Below are 6,000 nucleotides of genomic sequence, written 5' to 3' on the forward strand. Positions count from 1 at the left end.
ATAAATTCAGAACACGAGAAGACTGCTGAATGGATGCACAGTGACCAGCATACACTGGTGTCAACAGCAGGTTGAATAGCTCAGAGCACAGCCAAGGAGGCAATAGTTGTTAGACTAGAAGATTATATACAAATACAGATATACATATGTACACATATATATGTATATTTGATAAGAGCAATATCCCTTTAGAAATTTTCTGAACACCAACCTAAAAGCTACTGTTGCACAGCTGTTGAATAAACAGCTGGGATTGGTGTCTCAGCCATTATTCTGATGAGGTTACTATGAGTGAGCATGTATACAGGGTGTGTGGGGGGGGTGTATGGGAGACAAAGAGAGAGAGAGAGGGAACTGTGTAAGAGGGTAAGCATATTTACTGTGTTACTAGCTATCTATTAATAAAAAATGTATTCTAATAAAATAGCAGCTGAATTAATAACAGACATTAAAGTAAATATTGTTTGTGGACTGGGTTTCACCACAGCATAATCTTCTGTCAAGGAAAGTGGAATTTGCAATAACCCTAATGCCCCATGTATTGATATACAGGAGAAAATATTTTCAAGAGTTTTAAATGCTCTAATTATGTATGTCTGATGGAATCCTTAATTTTTCAAGTTTGGAGAGTAGAAGAATGCCTATATCTTTACAAGGAAATAATTTCAGCACTGAAAATTCAGGCATCAAGTATGATTAGTCACTTTTGACTAATCTTTCGAGGTGTTTATATTTTTATATTATATACAACATATATTAGGCATATTTTCAAGATGCTGTCTTAAAATTATTTATCACCTTTCACAAGTACCATATGTGTGTAGGCATTAATCAAACTAAAATCAGTATGATAGTACCGCTTTTAAGATATGTACCCAGATAAAGACAAAGTTGTGGATCTCTGGGAAAGCCTCAAAGATGCAATAGGATTTTCCATTTCTCTCAGCTCTGGAAAGAATGCTTTGATTTTAAAAGCCCAATCAGTAATCACAAGGATGCAAACTACAGTGAATGGCTGTTTGCATCTCCTGTTTGGATCATTTAACTCTTTCTATGTTTAACCTGTGTATCATCTTTCTGTACAATTCCATCTTGTGCCCAGAAAGAACAGGCAATAAAAAAATTAGGAATTCATTCAGAGCTGTGCCAGCTAAACTGCATCTGGTTTGTAACTGCTGCCTGAACAGTCTACACAAGTAAAACTGAGTATCATACAACTAGAATAAAGCCAACCTAGCTAATATCAATAACCAAGGCTCTGGTGATTGTATGAAATTGATTTGGTAAAGCAAAGTGATAGGATCCCCATAGGGAAATGATAACCCATGTACAAAGAACGAACACCTAGGACTGGTCTATAGAAAAACATAGGCCAAGGGTGTATAGCCCAAGCATGAGCATAACATTGGATTCCCAGGAAGACACTTCAGCACCTATGTGGGATTGCATCTGGCTTTTTTTTTTTTTTCCCCATTTCTACTGGATTTTTGCCCAATAAATGTTTCATGTAAACCTGATAATCCATGGATAGAAAAGGAACCAGAAACAAGGACTCTGGTCTCTTGGCTCAGGACACTTAATATTTTAAGTAGCAGTCACTTTCTCTGTTGTGTCCAATTAGTATTATACTAGGAAACATCTCCACAAAGCAAGTGGAGAGAACCTCCTTCATGCTTACAGCCTTGTAAGGTCTTGCTGGTATGTTTGTTTGCATGTTATCAGGTTGCACAAGACACTAAATCCAGGCTCTCTTTCTTGAAGAAGTATTCTAGACAGTAGACAAGGAAAGGGAGGAGAACCACATTCCTCTCCTAACTCTTAATGGAAATAAGGCAGCTGTGATTAGATCTTTGAAGCTGCTCAACTCTATCGATATATGCTGCATGTGGGCAGGGCAAACATAATGCATGGCGAATATATGCGCTGCTTTACCTAGTTTGTTTTTTTTTTTTATTATTCTACCAGAATTCGAGTCAGAAATAGCATTGAGTACTTCTTGGTGCTTGCAGAACTCAAACTCTAGGCACATATAAACTTCAAAGACAAGCAATGAGAGACATAGAAAATTTTAGGAGTTCCTTCCAGTGTTTTTTGGATTTCTATTCCGAATCTGGTCTTCTTACAACGTGTTATATAAAGGCAACAGTAAGGGTTAAGTCCTTTTCTGGCTTGCAGAAATAGCATGGTTGTTGCTCCTAACAGAATGACAATGAGTTATCTTTATCTTTGACACAACTATTGTTTAGGATGAGTTATTGCTGGCAAGTCACAAAAATGTAAAGAAGTGCAATAAAAAACAGAGAAAAGTTACTCCTCAAGAACAGCAAACCTGCTTGCATAATGATGCCTATACATGAGACTGGTAATACTGTTTCTCAAGTTAATTCCTCTGTAGTCCTCTCCTAAGTATGTAGCTATCTGTAGCCCTGGTATCTCCGAGCTCTTACTGTGGTCAGAGAGCAGGCACACACCACAGTTCTCAAGTGTTTTGATTAACCCGTCAGTAAAGAACTACACCAGATAACAGCAGTTGTAACAGTCATCTTATTTTCCAAATTCTCAAAGCCACTGTTGTCAGGTAACCTTGAAAAAAATAGTCTGAAAAATCCCCACAGATACCATATGCCTGTAAATTCAGATATGAGATGCAGAACAGTTCAATCCATAACATGGTGTTATTTGATGAAAAAATTTACAAGACTAAGCACAGTTTACTTTTATTTAATCATAAAAAGTTTTCCTTAAAAATGCAAAAGCTAAAATTATTCAAACTTAGGAAATTATCTATAAACTGTCTGAAACTGTATGTAAATATAGTGTGAAACTGTAATACCATTTACAGTAAAAACTTACATTTGAACCAAATAATTATACAATTATATGATAACTGTACAAAGGAGTTTCAAAACAATTTGAAACATTACCTTACACTCAGTTATTCGTTAAAATATTGGGTACTTAAAGTATGTATGGAGTTTCAAGTCATCCACTTAACCCTTGAGACTCATTTGTGTTTAATGAGCACAGGAATATACAAAATTCTGCCTCATTTATGGTGTAACTATAAGACTAAGCTACTCTGCTAAAAAATATTAGACACAAAACCTGTGACTTCCTCAAAAATAGTCTTAATTGTTTTTAAATACGCAGGGAAAATCCATCTTTGTAAAATTTTTCTACAATTCAATGTCCTTCTCTTAACTTCTTGCTTCCTGAGAAAGGCTATATTGTTCTTCTGGCAACTGGAACATATATGAACATGTTCCCCCCTGCTTCTCTTTCAGAAGATGACCCAGTTTTGCCATAAAAGACACAACCCATTGAGAAATAATACAGGCTATTCGTATATGTGTCCTTATGCTCCTGCCTCTGGTTGGAAGGAATGTGTAAAACAGTGAAGACTTTGATGATCCTGCCTGTCCAAGAGTTGAAAAATGTGGTGACCTCCAATATAAATGGTGAAGAAACACAGATGCTGAGAAAAAACAATACAGATGATTACGGAAAGCTCCACCAATTAATTAATTACTTCCCTTTGTATTGCTGGTCTCTTGTACTCATAACCAGTCATACAATAGTCTACTTTTTTCCATCAGTTTTTGTCTGATCCTTTTGTTCTCTCTGTCCTGCACTTAGTATGTGTCATGTTTGTGTTCCCTTTCAACTTTTTCCCAGCTTCAGAGAGTGCCAGTTACCACATGCAGCGGGATCTTCTTAGGCTTTGTTCAAACAATATTGGAAAAGAATTTAGCAGCTAATTCCTCTTATACTACTAAGGCTGATGTCTGTCACTTCAGCTTTTCAAACCTGGGTGTCTATATATCAGTGAAGTTGTTTAAATTTAGAAGCCTTACAAAGAGATTTCTGCAGAAAATGGGTTTGGTGAAACATGTACTTTCAGGACAACTTTTCAGACACACACACACAAGCTGAGTTGTGTTAAAATGAACATTTTTACTGGGAAAGATGAGGTTTCTATACAGGTCTCTTTTTCTGCCCTTTAAAATAAGTGATCTAGGAATCCATATGAATGTAAGAATACACCCATACTGTGATTGTGTTTCATTAAACTGTGTTTTGATGACAACTCCTTTTAGCAGAAATTTCCTTCATTTTGGAGGAACTGATGTTAACTGCTCCTGTGCTTTCACATACACATATATACTATCACAATAAACTGGAATTTCTGTCCATGCTGTATTTTAGATTCAACACATATCTTTGCAACAACTTGAAGATAATAGAAATCCCATTTTTCATCTCTGAGCTTAGTGTAGCATTCCAGGTGTCAAAAAAGAAAGAAAAGAATTAAAATGTTATGTGTAGGTATCACCACTTTAACTCCCCTTCATGCAACAAAGATACTGTTCTAAGAGGTTTCACTGCTTAAGTAAAAACGAAGAAGGTGGATGCAAAGAGAGCTCAGTGAATTGGTCTAAATAAACAGCAAAACTGGGCGTGTGTAAGACTCTTGCAACCTGCCATATCAGATATGCTGGTTTAGGCATGCATTAACAGTTGCATTTCCATATCTCCACAAATTAAGCCACATGAAGATGAAAGAAAAAGAAGGGTAATGAAGAAACTTTGCCCATTAAAAAGATGTATATTTTGGTTTAACTAGCTACCAGTTTAATGTTGAAGTCCTGCCTTCTATTTTTATATGCACATACAGAGGTATAAAGAACCATCACACAAGATGCCTGGTTGCCAATATGTACACATGCATGCATACATTGAAATGTTCCTTCATTTCAGGAAGGTGTATGAGGAACGAACTGTATCTGTGTATATAGCTAGGTTTTCCAATTTCTTGAAATCATGTTCTGACAGGCAGTGAAAATAGACTCCGTAGCATGTTTTCCAGAATTTCAGTTATGAAAATTCCAGCTGTGCTTTCAGCTATGCAAATCAGAGAAGGGTCCTGTAGTGATCTGTCAATTACATGGCACATCTTTGCATTTTTTGCCTTGAGCTAATGACTAGAATCAAATTACTGTTTCATTACTTGGAAAAGAGGCCAGACTGTGATTTAGAAAACAAATGAGGGCTGTTGTCCTTTCTTCTCTGAATTACTCATTGATGATTTTTTTTATCATTATGAAGGATTCTATGATTTACCAGTCATCTATAGGCTACTTTAATACAATATATTGTTATTATCACAAAAGTGAAGTTCTGTCAGTGAATCCTTTTCTTAACCATTTTGTTCAGGGCCTTTTCTGTGTATAGTTTACTCAGTACTCAATAGTCCACAGTCCCATGCAGTGTAATAGAAGTAATTTTCTGTCTGTCCACTACAAAAGAATCTAAAGGCCATACACCTTGTTAAAATATACACATAATGTTGCAATTTTATAATATGTCTCCTTCAGGGAACAGAAATCACATCACATCATAGATTACAAGGAATTTGCTCCTCAGGCAAAAAGAAAGGCTCCTGAACTTGTAAATTACAGAAATCCAGAAAAGTCTCTTTAGTGCAAAAGAGCTTTGTTTCAAATGCTGGCATCTTTGTTTTATGCTATATTTGAGCAGTTTCCTAGAAAATCTTGTATTTTTATTTTCTGGATCCTCAATGAAAAGAGCTACAAGACAATATGATTTGTATCATCTCATTCTGCTAGTGTTAGAACAGGATGAGCTTTGAACTTGGCTTGTCTCCTGATTTGATTTACCATACAGATTTTAAATAGAGCTGCCAGTGCCTCTAAGTAGCATTGGTGTGTGTGGAAATAGTTGGGATGTTTTGGAAGGGTCTCATAAGATGAATGTCAAACTTTCTTCAGGTTGCAAACTGGTTAAGTTTAAGATGGAGGAATCAAACCAACCTCTGGCATACAAACAAAACAGAGTAAAGAGAAAAATGCCTACTATCAGATAAGATGTATAACATCAAAGAATCATAACTCTAGTAACAATTATTTTCCTATTAGTACATGGGCTGTTTTTCTTCCCACAACAAATGTTTATCAATCTTATTTAATAATTTATCAACAA

The sequence above is a fragment of the Haliaeetus albicilla genome, chromosome 6 (genome assembly GCF_947461875.1).
Source record: "Haliaeetus albicilla chromosome 6, bHalAlb1.1, whole genome shotgun sequence".
Classification (NCBI taxonomy): Eukaryota; Metazoa; Chordata; class Aves; order Accipitriformes; family Accipitridae; genus Haliaeetus; species Haliaeetus albicilla.